Source organism: Ornithorhynchus anatinus, chromosome 6 (genome assembly GCF_004115215.2).
Source record: "Ornithorhynchus anatinus isolate Pmale09 chromosome 6, mOrnAna1.pri.v4, whole genome shotgun sequence".
Taxonomy (NCBI): Eukaryota; Metazoa; Chordata; class Mammalia; order Monotremata; family Ornithorhynchidae; genus Ornithorhynchus; species Ornithorhynchus anatinus.
In genome coordinates this window covers 49,062,142-49,076,603 of record NC_041733.1, presented here as the reverse complement: position 1 = coordinate 49,076,603, position 14,462 = coordinate 49,062,142, and positions in this window count along the sequence as shown.

The following is a 14,462-nucleotide window of genomic DNA, read 5'->3' as shown; positions in this document are numbered from 1 at the left end:
TATGTCTACCGACTACTGCTACTACTGTTGAGAAGCAGCACGGTTTAGTGGATTGACCCCGGGCCTGAGAGTCCGGAGGTCATGGGTTCTAATTCCACCTCCACCAATCTGCTGTGTGACCTCGGGCGAGTCACTTCTCTGTGCCTCAGTTCCCTCCTCTGTAAAATGGGGATTCAGACTGCGAGTCCCACGTGGGACGGGGACTGCGTCCGACCTGATTAACGTCTATCTACTCCAGTGCTTATTCATTCAATCGTATTTATTGAGCGCTTACTGTGTGCAAAGCACTGGAAAAGTGCTTGGGACATAGTAAGTGCTTAACAAGCACCATAACTGTTTTTATTATTATCACTACTGCTTCTCCCAGTCCTACCCCTGCTACTAATTCTACTAATTCGGAGAAGCAGCGTGGCTCAGTGGAAAGAGCACCGGCTTAGGAGTCAGAGGTCACGGGTTCTAATCCTGGCTCCGCCACCTGTCGGCTGTGTGACTCCGGGCAAGTCACGTGACTTCTCGGTGCCTCAGTTACCTCACCTGTAAAATGGGGATTAAGACTGTGAACCCCAAGAGGGACAACCCGATTACCCTGTATCTGCCCCAGAGCTTAGAACAGAGCTCTGCACATGGAAAGCGCTTAACCAATACCAACATTATAATTATTCATTACTACTCCAGCTGCTGCTACTTCTACTGCCCTCATTCATCCACTCAGTCTGCTTTATTGAGCGCTTACTGTGTGCAGAGCACTGAACTAAGCACTCGGAAAGTACAATTCAGCAACCAATCGAGACAAACCCGGTCCACAACAGGCTCACAGTCTAGAAGGGGGAAGACGGACAAGTAAACAGACATGAAAATAACAAACAAGTAATTACTCCTATTCCTGCTATTTCTACTCCTCCTACTATTGCTAGAAAACCACGGTGACCCGTAATAGACGTTTGAGAAAAACAAAGCAAAATATATAAAAGGTCCGGGTCACTTAGGTTGTTTGAATTGAATAAATGGCACTCGTCCCGGCACAATTTAACTCCAATGTATACTCAAGCAGAAACTGAATTTGTCCAATCTTTCTTAACAATGTTATTGATTTTTATTGTTTCTTTGGTTGGGTCAAAATGCCTTTGTACGAATTATCCTCTTGATAGCTTCTCTGGGCAGCTCAGCTAGTATATGGAATATAAAATCTCCAACTACACACTCTAAAAGAATCAAGTGCACCAGGCTAGAAGTAGCCATTATATCCCACCAGGAATTTCCGGCCCATAAATCCTTCGGCTTTTCACGGAGAGTTCAAAGGAAGGGCACATTTTGAGAATCAATATGAACAGATTCATTGAACGTGTGTGATTGAAAAACTCTTTGGTCACTAGTGCTTAGGGCATAGATAGCACTTGATAAATCTCATGGGTAAAATACAGATTTAGCTCCATTCGGTAATAGCCAAAACACTGCCTTTCCCCTATTTGACTATCTCTAGGCAGATTCTTTTCTAGGCTTATTATTCTCTGCACAATTACCTAGAAAATCAACTTTGTTTGCGGACAGGCTTGTTTGGAAAGCCACGTGGCCTAGTGCAAAGATCCTGGGCCTGGAAGGGAAAGGACCTGGGTTGCTCTAATCCAGGCTCTTCCACTTTGCTGTGTGATCTTGGGCAAGTCATTTCACTTCTCTGATTCTCAGCTGCCTCATGTGTAAAGTGGGGATTCAAAACATGTTCTCCCTCCTACTTACTCTGTGAGCTTCCTGTTGGAGGTGAATATTCTGCATCTAACCCAGTTCTTGGCATTGAGTAAATGCTACATAAATACTATTATAATGAAAATTATTACTATTATACAGCTTAAGTGTGTGCCTTAAGCACCCAGAGGAAGTGTAGGATATCTATAGAAGGGCTTTTATTCACCCATTTCTGATAGCGGCCCTGCAGAAATTTACAAGCAAGAGGAGAATGAGAAGGGGAGGAGGAGGGGAAAGGGAAGAAGGAGAGGAGGAGAGGGAGAAAGAGGAGGAGGAAGGAGGAGGAGAGGACAAGAAGGACCAGAGGAAGGAGGAGGGGGAGGAAGAAAAGGAGGAAGAGAAAGGGAATAAGAAGGAAGAGGAGGAGGAGAAAGGAGAACTATATAAGAAAAGGGCAATTATAGTAATAATAATCATAACTGTGGCATTTGTTAAAGGTTTATGACGTGCTAACCACTGCACTCTGCTCTGAGGTAGATGCATTAATAAGCAGATCAGACAAGGTCCAATAAACAGCTCGTAAATCTTTAGCTCCCAACTTAAAGAACTCAAGGCATAAGGCCCCACCTGGATCAGAAAGGAGGAGACTTCCTCCAGAGCCAAGCTAACAGTGGCTGAGCCCAGTAGAAAGACATTAATCTGCAGAGGAGGTGAAAAGCAGAGAAATCAGTAAAGAACACAAGCCATTTATAATACACTGGGCAAAATCACTAAACCAATAGCTTCTGGAAAAACTTGCATCTGCACAAAACCTTATGGGCCAGAATCCAATACAAACCTGTCAGAAAATATCGATGACAAAAAGGTGCATTTACATTGTAAATAAAAAAAGAGAATAAGGAAACGGCAAGGAAATTCAATTCCTTCCGTAAACCTCTCTCTTTGCTTTGTTATTTACTCAATGTGATTTAATTTGGACACTGTTGCCGGCAAACCAAATTAACCTCGACTTGAAATGCCGGAATAATTATTGACAGGGAGTATGGCTAATGACGACTTGAGCCATGCTTTTGCGAATTGCTCTCATAACTCTTTTCAATAAATAATGATCAACCTTCTTTGACTAGAGATGCTATCAAAGTGAATTGTCAGTCTTTAAGGTGGGAAGTAGTGTGGCCTAATGGGCGAGCACAGAGTAGGAGACAAGAGACCTGGGTTCTAAACCCAGCTCCGCCACTTGCCTGCTGTGTGACCTTGGCCACGGGGCTTCATTTCTCCGTGCCTCAGTTTCCTTAATTATAAAATGGGGATTCAATATCTGTTCTCCTTCCTACTTAGACTGTGAGCCCCATGCGGGTCAGGGACTGCGTCCGACCCGATTATTTTGAATCGGTCATATTTACCAGGCACTTTATGTGTGCCGAGACAGTACCAGGCACTAGCAGAGTACAATATCTAACAGATTTGCTAGTCCCACGAGGGACTTAGAAGTAGATATAGTCTTGTCTAGACTCTGCATGTAGAGATGGATAAATCATCACATTTATTCCACAGCTTAGAACAGCGCTTGACACACAGTAAGCGCTTAACAAATACCACTTCTTCTAACACTAAAAGCCTTGTTTTAGCAGAGAAGAGATTCTCAGGGACGATGAGCATTTGTTTCCTCACCAGGTGACCTATTTCCGACTCTTAAAATCCCTCAGCTAGTTTGACATTCAAAACACCCTGACACTTAAAATTCTGAAAGATGGCTTTCTGTTCATTTTTAACCTGTAATAAAGAGTAATAGTAGTTGTAAGTGCTTAATAAATACCATAATGATGATGATGATGATGATGATGATTGCACTGGGGAGGATACAGTATATGCCGATGAGCCACATTCCCAATTTCCCACTGGGCTCAAAGTCGGGGAAGAACAAATATAGATTATGGTTATCACTGTGGTATTTGTGAAGAGCTTATTCTAAGCCAGCCACTGTACCAAGCGCTGGGGCGGATACAATACCTGCTGATGAGACACATTCCCTGTCCCACATGGGGCTCACGGTCTAAAGTAATTAATCGGTGGTATTTACTGAGCACTTACTGAGTGCAGAGCTTTAAACTAAGCCCCGGGGAGAGTGCGATGCAATACAAAACGTACGAGGGAGAGAGGCTATTGAATCCCCAATCGACCGACTTGATAGATGAGGAGACTGAGATGAAGAGAAGGGAAGTGACTTGCCCAAGGTTACACAGCAGACAATTGGTAAAGCCGGGATTAGAACCCAAGTCCTCTGACTCCCAGCCCCATGCTCTTTCCACTAGGCAAGACTGTTTCTCCTCCTCATTTGATTTGACAAGACTTGTCAAGCTTAGACATCAGAAGACACCATCAGTGCTGAGGGAAAATTATTTAATTGGCTCTTTCATTTCCTTGTTTTGTGGGGGGAGGTTTCTGTTCGTTTTTTTTCCTAATGAGTTCTCGTCACTCAGAGGAACTGAATGAATTGATTGGGCCTTATTCCATTACTCCATCCTTTCATGCTTAAAGAATCCAATCTTGGTTGACAAATGGATGCAGCACCTTGCCTCTAGGAACCTTCAAGGCAAAGATCCCACCGGTTTGAAATTCCTAGAAATTCATCTTCTATTCCCATCCCAGGGCACAAATTCAAACCCGCTAAGACCTCCTCGCCTGCAATTTTCATCCTCTTCGGCTTTCTTACTTCCTGTGTGAAGAATCACTTTTACGGATTCAAGAGTTATATGAGCTCCACGTAGGCTCTCGGAGCGCCGTGAAATTCCACGGTGATGACATGCTGATTTAAAGCAGACGATGGAAAAAAAAAGTCGGGCCTGGCAGTGACAATGAAAGTGATAGAGGGGAAAGGGCGCAGGACAGAGAAGCCGGAGACCTGGGTTCTAGTCCCAGTTCTGCGGCTGCCCTGCTCTGTGACCTTAAGCAGGTCACTTCACCTCTCTGGGCCTCAGTCTCCTTGTCTATAAAATAGGCACGAGGAGACCATCCTTTTCTTAACTCAGAAGCAGTGTGGCCCAGCGGCTAGAATGCGGGACCGGGAATCAGAAGGACCTGGATTCTAGTCCCCAATCTGCCACTCGTCTGCTTTGTGACCTTGGGCAAGTCATTCACTTCTCTGGGCCTCCATCACCTCATCTGTAAAATGGAGATTAAGATTGTGAGCCCCATGCGGGACATGGACTGTGTCCAAATTGATTATTTTATATCTACTCCACAGCTTAGCAGCGTGGCTCAGTGGAAAGAGCCCGGGCTTTGGAGTCAGAGGTCAGGGGTTCGACTCCCAGCTCTGCCACATGTCAGCTGTGTGACCGTGGGAAAGTCACATAATATCTCTGTGCCTCAGTTACCTCATCTGTAAAATGGGGATTAACTGTGAACCTCGCGTGGGGCAACCTGATGACCCTGTATCTACCCCAGCGCTTAGCACAGTGCTCTGCACATAGTAAGCGCTTAACGAATACCAACATTATTATTAGTCTAGGGTTTTGCACATAGTAACTTCTTACCAAGTGTCACGAACCAACAAAAAAAACATCCTTCTGTGTCTTCCTTCTCTTCCACACAGCTCCCAGAAGGAAGGCAAAGTGAAGGCTTAAAAGCAATAAGAAAAAAAGAGATTTTGAGCCTATGGAAGTCAGCTCAGAATTCTAGAAAATTTTTAAAGGTTAAGGAGCATTTTTGAAGCCACTTGGGGAGCTGTTAGCATCAGCCTTTATTCCTCTTGACACTCTGCTGAAATGCCAAGCCACGGTGCTTCTCGTCGAGACACAGGGGGCAAAAATCTAAGTTAACAGTGACACAAGAAGTGGCTTCCTTGGGATTTGATCGTGCCTATCTGTCTATAAAAGCAGAGTACCCTAGTGGACACAGCACAGGCCTCGGAGTCAGAAGGACCTGGGTTCTAATTCCAGCTCTACTACTTGCCTGCTGTGTGACCTGGAGCAAGTCACTTAGCTTCTCTGTGCGCCAGTTACCTCAACTGTAAAATGGAGATTAAGACTGTGAAACTTATGTGGGGCAGGAACTGTGTCCAATCCAATTACCTTGTATCTGATAAATTTGGATCTACCCCAGCGCTTAGGATAATGCCTGACACATAAGTGTTTAACATATCACGATGGCTATTATTTTTATGGCATTTGTTAAGCACTTACTATGAGTCGAGCACTGCTCAAGGAGCCGAGGTAGATCAAGTTAATCAGGTTGGACGGAGACCCTGACCCACATAATAATGTTGGTATTTGTTAAGCGCTTACTATGCGCAGAGCACTGTTCTAAGCGCGGGGGTAGATACAGGGCAATCAGGTTGTCCCACGTGAGGCTCACAGTTAATCCCCATTTTACAGATGAGGTCACTGAGGCACAGAGAAGTTAAGTGACTTGCCCACGGTCACACAGCTGACAAGCGGCAGAGCCGGGAGTCGAACCCATGACCTCTGACTCCAAAGCCCAGGCTCTTCCCACTGAGCCACGCCGCTTCCCTTAAGCCGCACAGGGCTCACAGTCTAAGTAGGAAGGGGAAGAGGTATTGAAAACCCAGTTTACAGTTGAAGAAAATGAGGCACAGAGAAGTGAAGACACACACCCCAAGTCAAACAACAGGCCAGTGGCAGAGCCAGGATTAACACCCGGGCCATCTGTCAGTTTTATGTGAGCAAGAATCATATCTGCTAATTCTGCTGTGTTGAACTTTCCCAAGCATTTCTTACAGTGCCCTGCATAGAGTCAACGTTCAGTACATACTCTGAATGATTAACTTTCAGACTCTTGTTTTTTCCATTAGGCAACAATGGTTTTCTCCACCTCTCTCCCTCGCTCTTGTTTTTATCTCCCTTCCACCTGCCCCTGTGTCTCTCTGTCTCTCTCTCTCGCCACACCCCCCTCCCCACACGTTCCAGAATGAATTAATGTTGGTATTTGTTTAATGTTGGTATTTGTTAAGCGCTTACTATGTGCCGAGCACTGTTCTAAGCGCTGGGGTAGACACAGGGGAATCAGGATGTCCCACGTGGGGCTCACAGTCTTCATCCCCATTTTACAGATGAGGCAACTGAGGCCCAGAGAAGGGAAGTGACTTGCCCACAGTCACACAGCTGACAAGGGGCAGAGCTAGGATTTGAACTCATGACCTCTGACTCCAAAGCCCGACAGAAGCAACATGACCTAGAGGATAGAGCACGGGCCTGGGGTTCACAAGTCCTGAGTTCTAGTCCCCGCTCCGCTACTTGTCTACCGGCTGACCTTGGGCAAGTCATTTGACCTCTTTCTGCCTCAGTTACCTCATCTGTCAAATGGGGATTCAATACCTGTTCTTCTTCCTCAGACCGTGAGTCCCATATGGGACCAGATTATCTTACATAATAATAATGGTGGTATTTGTTAAGCGCTTACTATGTGCCGGGCACTGTTCTAAGCGCTGGGGTAGACAGAGGGTAATCAGGTTGTCCCACGTGGGGCTCAGAGTCTTAATCCCCATTTTATAGATGAGGGAACTGAGGCACAGGGAAGTGAAGTGACTCGCCCACAGTCACACAGCTGACATGTGGCAGAGCCGGGATTCAAACTCATGACCTCTGACTCCCAAACCCGTGCTCTTTCCACTGAGCCACGCTGCTTCTCTGAGTTACATCTATCTACGTCTACTCTAGAGCTTAGCACAGTGCTTGGCAGATAGTAAGCACTCAAATATCACAATTATTATTATTACTATTATAATCACCCTTCTGAATTTCAGTCTCATGGTTACTGCCTTCTCTCTTCCAGCTCTAGAAATCATCTAGAGATCATCAGCGTCATCGTTACTGTGTGCAGAGCACTGTACTAAATGCTTGGTAGAGAACAATACAACAGAGTCGAGAAACACCATCCCCGCCCACAACAACGGCCTATTCGGCTAGAGTCTTAAGCCTGGGAGTTAGAAGGACCTGGGTTCTAATCCCGGCTCCACCGCTCGTATTCTGTAGGACCTTGGGCAAATCCTTTCACTACTCTGCGCCTCAGTAACATCATCTGTAAAAGAGGAATTAAGGCTGGGAGCCCCATGGGAGACACAGACTGTCCCCCACCTGCTTAGCTGGTACCTACCCCAGAGTTTAGTTCAGTGTCTGGCAGGTAGTAAGTAATTAACAAATATCATAATAAAAAATAAGTATCTTACAGTCGAGATATAGTAAGGGATGGTCTAGAATCAACATGATCCTCATTGAGAAGCAGCATGGTGTCGTAGATACAGCATGGGCCTGGAAGTGAGAGGGTCATGGGTTCTAATCCCAGCGCCACCCCTTGTCAGCTGTGTGCCCTTGGGCAAGTCACTTCACTTCTCTGTGCCTCACTTACCTCATCTGTAAAATGGGGATTGAGACTGTGAGCCCCACGTGGGACAAGGGACTGTGTACAACCTGAAGGTTTGCTGGTATCTATTCAAGCACTTAATACAGTGCCTGGCACACAGTAAATGCTTAACAAACACTAAAATTATTATTAGCAGTAATAGCAATAACATAATTCTATCTGGCCTTTGCTATCCATTCTCCCATCTCAAACCGCTCGCTAACGCTGTTCTCCCGGTTTAGGACCCCCCTCCCTCCCCAATCTGACACTCCCCAGCTCTCCCAATCAATCAGTGATATTTATTGAGCGCTTATTGTGTGCAGAGCACTGTAATGAACGCTTGTGAGGAGACAACACAAAGGAGCTGGTAGACATGTTCGCTTCAGAAAACAAATCACATTTCCTTCAACAGTTAAGCCTGAGTTCTCTTAATCATGCAAACCCATGGGATATTTCTAGCCTTTATCAACTTGATTTCACCCATCCTCAGCATTTTGGCAAATATGTTTAGTCAATTTCATATTCACTGAAAATAATAATATGTGCTTTTGCTCAGTGTTTACTGTGAGTTAAACGCTGTACTGACCGCCGGGATAGACACATGGGGCTCACAGTCAAAGGAGGAAGGAGGACAGGGATTGAATCCCTAATTTCCAGATGAGGAAAGTGAGGCCCAGAGACGTGAAGTGACTTCATTTCTCTAGACTAGACCAGAGAAGCAGTGTGGCTTGGCGGAAAGAGCACGGGCTTGGGAGCCAGAGTTCATGGGTTCGAATCCCGGATCTGCCACTTATCGGCTGTGTGACTGCAGGCAAGTCGCTTCACTTCTCTGGGCCTCAGTTCCCTCATCTGTAAAATGGGGATTAAGACTGTGAGCCTCATGTGGGACAAAGTAACTACTCTGTATCTCCCCCAGTGCTTACAACAGTGCTCTGCACATAGTAAACGCTTAACAAATACCAACATTATTATTATTATTGCCAAAGGTCACACAGCGGACGTATGGAGGAGCTAGAATTAGAACCCAGGTCCTCTGACTCCCAAGCCCAGGCTCTTCCCACTGGGCCAGGCTGCTTCTCACGATTAACTTCTTGTCTGTCCGTCTCCCCCGATCAGACCGCGAGCCTGTCAAACGGCAGGGACCGTCTCTATCTGTTGCCGACTTGTTCATCCCAAGCGCTTAGTACAGTGCTCTGCACATAGTAAGCGCTCAATAAATACTACTGAATGAATGAACTTCATTACTTCATTTCTAATATAATTTAAGGTGTGTATGTTAAACTGTAACCTCCTTGTGAGCAGGAAATATCTCACTTGCTTGATTTGTTGTTCCCAAGCGCTTAGTCCGGGGCGGATCATCCAACGGGAGCTCGAAGAGGAAGAGCTAACTTCCGATTGATCAGCCAGAGTTTTTATATTTACAGAGCTAAAAGAAACACATGCTTTTTAAAGAAAAATAATGAATGCGCTAGAATCACATCCCACAAAACAGAAGTCTCGAAAAGGCTCACAAATAAACATTGATTCAATGTGACTAAATACAAAAGAAACCAATATACAAGCAGATGAGGCTCCGCAGTCTCTAGACTGTAAGATCATTGTGAGCAGGGAATTTGGCTACCAACTCTATTATATTGTCCTCTCCCCAATGCTAAGTTCAGTGTCTGCACACGGTAAGCGTACAACAGATAGAGATGCAGCGTGGCTCAGTGGAAAGGCCACGGGCTTTGGAGTCAGAGGTCATGGGTTCGAATTCCCGGCTCCGCCACTTGTCAGCTGGGTGACTGTGGGCAAGTCACTTCAGTTCTCTGGGCCACAGTTACCTCATCTGGAAAATGGGGATTAAGACTGTGAGCCCCACGTGGGACAACCTGATTCCCCTGTGTCTACCCCAGCGCTTAGAACAGTGCTCTGCACATAGTAAGCGCTTAGCAAACACCCACATCATCATAAATACCACTGATTGATTCATTAGGGTAACCAATCCATAAATTACTAAACGTAGAGCGCTCGACTACTACCTCTGGACTATAAGCTCCTTGCGGGCAGGGAGCGTGTCTATCAACTCAGCTTTACTGTACTCTACCCAATACGTAGCACAGTGCTCAGCAGGCAATAAGTGCTCAATAAATATCACCGATGGATGGCTTGTAACTTCCCCAACGCTTAGTACAGTGTTCTGCACATAGTAAGTGCTCAATAAATATCACTGACTGAGCAGCATGGCGCACTGGATACAACACGGTCCTGGGAGTCAGAAGGTCATGACTCCCAGCCCCGCCACATGTCTGCTGGGTGACCTCGGGCAAGTCACTTCACTTCTCTGGGCCTCAGTTCCCTCATCTGTCAAGTGGGGATTGAGACTGTAAGCCCCACGTGGGACAAAGGACTGCTTCCAACCTCCAGGTTGGCTTGTATCTATCCCAGCGCTTACTACAGCGCCTGGCACGTAGTAAGCGCTAAACACCAAAGTTATTTTTATTATTATGATTAACTGATGGCTCGGACAATATGTGGCTCAGTGGAAAGAGCACGGGCTTTGGAGTCAGAGGTCATGGGTTCGAATCCCGGCTCTGCCCCTTGTCAGCTGTGTGACTGTGGGCAAGTCACTTCCCTTCTTTGGGCCTCAGTTGCCTCATCTGTAAAATGGGGATGAAGACTGTGAGCCCCACGTGGGACAACCTGATTCCCCTGTGTCTACCCCAGCGCTTAGAACAGTGCTCTGCACATGGTAAGCGCTTAACAAATACCAACATTATTATTATTATTACAAGTTCCCAGGACAACACAGTCAGACAAGGTAGGAAAGACCAGCAGCCACAGGGGAAGGGTTGCAACGTCCTGTTTGCCTTATACCCATTCAGTCGGTCAAGCAGTCATACTTACTGAGCGCTCGCTGTGTGCAGAGCACTGGGCCAAGCGCTTGGGAGAGGACAAATATAACGATAAGCAAGACACATTCCCTGCCCACAACGAGCTTACAGTCCGGAGGGCAGTCAGCTCTACCGCCTCAGGTGCCACAGAGATTGCAACCTGCCTCCAAGATAATAATTGTGGTATTTGGTAAGCGCCTATTCTGTGCCGGGCACCGTTCTGAGCGCCGGGGTGGTCTCCCCAGCACCCCTGCCCCTGTGAGCTGCCACGGACCTTTCCTCCGAGGGTTAAAACGAAAAACCAAGAAAAGAGGCGAGTAACAGCACTGATAATTTGTTTAGCCGGTGGTGCAAGCTTTGGGCAGATCAAATTTTCTTTCCCAGAGGAAGGTATCTGATTTAAATTACCCGGCAAGCAGGGTGGAGAATAGAAGCAAACAATCAAAACCTTCCCAGGAGGGCAGAGAGCGAGGCAAGAACTCTAGAGATCCCATTTAATAAATAAACACCTTCATTTCTGTAAGTTAATTTCACCCCAGGAAATAAGTTTAGTTTTAATTATATCGCCCGATGTCATGTTTGATAAAAGGTACGTGAGGCTCATTGACGGCCTCTTATTAAAGCCTCGGTTCCTTTAGAACTTCCGCATGCGGTTGGAGTCTCTGGAGAGGCCTCGCTCGCCGAACAATTATGAAAGACACCATATCTGCACCGTTGCCTCTCGCGTGCAACGGCGGGGAGGAGGGGAAGGAAGCTGGGTTTCACTTCCTTGGCAGTCTTGTGGTCGCCGTCGACAGACGTCACGGTGGCGGTATTGATGGGAATGGCATTCGGTAAGCTCGTCCGGTGTGTCGAGCGCCGTGCTGGGCCCCGAGAAGATCCCAGTGGATCCCAGTGCCCGTCCCACATGGGCTCACGGGTTAGTCGGGGTGGAAGGACAGGTATTTTATTCCCACCTTGCAAGTGAGGAGAAGGAAGCCCAGAAAAGTGAAGTGACTCGCCCAAGGGCACACGGGAAGCAGATGGGAGAGTCAGACCTGGGATCTTCGTCCGAGGCTGGTAATAGCAATGACTGAGAAGCAGCGTGGTCTAGTGGAAAGAGGCCGGGCCAGGGACTCAGAGAATCTGGGTTCGAAGCCCGGCTCCGCTAACCGCCTGTTGTGTGACCTTGGACAAGTCACTTCGCTTCTCTCTGCCTCAGTTTCCTCAGGTGTAAAATAGGGATTCTGAGTCCCACGTGGGACAAGGACCTGACTGATTTATATCTACCCCAGAACGTGGAACAGTCCTTGACCCATAGTAACTGCTTAACAGATACCATATAAAATAAAAAAGCCACTAGGCCGAACGCACTCTATGGTGACTAGAGAAGCAGTATGACCCACTGGACAGAGCCTGGGCCTGGGTTCTAATCCTGGCTCTACCATTTACCCTCCAAATGACTTCAAATCAATCAGCTCACCACTCTGTATCTCAGTTTCCGCATTTGTGAAATGGGGAGAAAATAGCTGCCCTCCTTCCCCTTGGACAGCGAGCCCCAGGTGTGTCAGGGGTTGGGTCCGGTCTGATCATCTTGTATCCACCCCTAAAGTTAACGGACCTCACTTAGTAGGAGCTCAGTACATAGTAGTGCTTCTACACAGGCTCTACTTCCCGCTCCTTTTCTCACACCGTGGGACTCTATCCTGGAAAGGACCAGAGACGTATCTTCTAGCATAGGGGCCCCACCCATCACTGCTATGTTTTATCTAATAATGACAACGATTAACGAGATTTGTGAAAGGCATGCTACATTCATTGTTATCCTCATCAATGGTATTGATTGAACGCTGACTATGTGCAGAACACTGTCCTGAGCATCTGGGAGAGCACGATCCACCATAGTTGGCAAATACGTTCCCTGTCCACAACAAGCTTACAGTCTAGAGGGGGTGAAAGATATTAATAAAAATAACTGATCATTTATGTAATTAAATATATTAGACTGTAAGCTTGCTGTGGGCAGGGAATGTGCCTAACAACTCTGCCTTATTGTTATATTGTACCCTCCCAATCTCTTAGGACAGTGTTCTACATGCCATAAGCACTCAATATATTATAGATATGCACCTAAGTGGTGTGGGGCAATTACCAAAAGCCTGGAGGTCACAAATCCAAATATACAGATACTGCAGAAAGGAGAGGGAGCAGGGAAAAGAGGATTGTATTACTATATCGTTGTATTGTACACTCCCAAGCATTTAGTACAGTGCTCTGCTAACAATAAGAGCTCAAAATATATCACTGATTGATAAATATATATATATATATATATATATATATATATATCAAGCCCTAGGTTAGGGGAAGAGTAATCGGATCAGACCAAATCCCCGACCAACATAGCTTCAGTCTAATCGGGAGGAAGGACGGTTCCTAAAACTCCATTTTACAGATAAAGAAAGTGATGCACAGAGAAGTGAAGTGTCTTGCCCAAGGTCACACAATAGACAACTAGGGGGAGCGGAGATTAGAACCCAAGTCTTCTAACCTCCCAGGCCCGGGTTCTTCACACGAGACCGCACTGCTTCTCCCAATATGAGAGGTTCTTCTGCCCTTCTGCCTCACCTAGTAGGAAGCTAATCCATTAATGGCATTCACTGAGCACTAAACTGTGTGCAGAGCACCGTACTGTGCGTCTGGGAGAGTACAATACCATGGAGTTGGTAGCACGATCCCCGTCTTCCCTATTTACGGATCTTTCCTAAGCATTTAATTTTGCGCACCACACCTACTGGTTGCCCACCTTATAATAATACTACTATTATCAGTATTAATGATGTTTGCTAAGTACTTTGTGTCAAGCACTGAGGTAGCTATAAGATAATCAGGTTGGATACTGTCCCTGTCCCACATGGTTTCTAAACAAACACTCCCTCTCCTCCCCTCCCCACCCCATCCTCTGCTCCTCCCCCTCCCTCTTCCCCTCCCCTCAGCACTGTGCTCATTTGTATATATTATTTATTACCCTATTTATTTTGTTAATGAGGTGTACATCTCCTCAATTCTATTTATCGTGATAATGTTGTCTTGTTTTTGTTTCACTCTGTTTTGCCTCTGCCGTCTGTCTCCCCCAGTTAGACTGTGAGCCCCCGTCATCGGGCAGGGACTGCCTCTCTCTGTTGCCGAATTTTCCATTCCAAGTGCTCAGTACAGTGCTCTGGACATACTAAGTGCTTAATAAATGCTACTGAATGAAAGCACTGAATCCCTGTTTCGCAGATGAGGAAAGGGAAGTCCAGAAATGACTTGCCCAAGGTCACTCGGCAGGCAAGTGGCAGAGCTCTGGTTCACGTACGCTAGAAGGATGCCGGGCGCCCTCGAGCAATTGGCCCTTTCCACCATCTCGGACGTCGTCGACTGTTTCCAAGAAACCACCTTTTCTATTTTTCACAGTGACTGTAAACTCTGGTTGTTCTCCAATCGAAACATACTATCCTATCATTAGACTGATTCACGGGCTCAGTTAGAGCTTCGGGTGCAGTCCGAATCATATACCTCTCTAATCCGCTG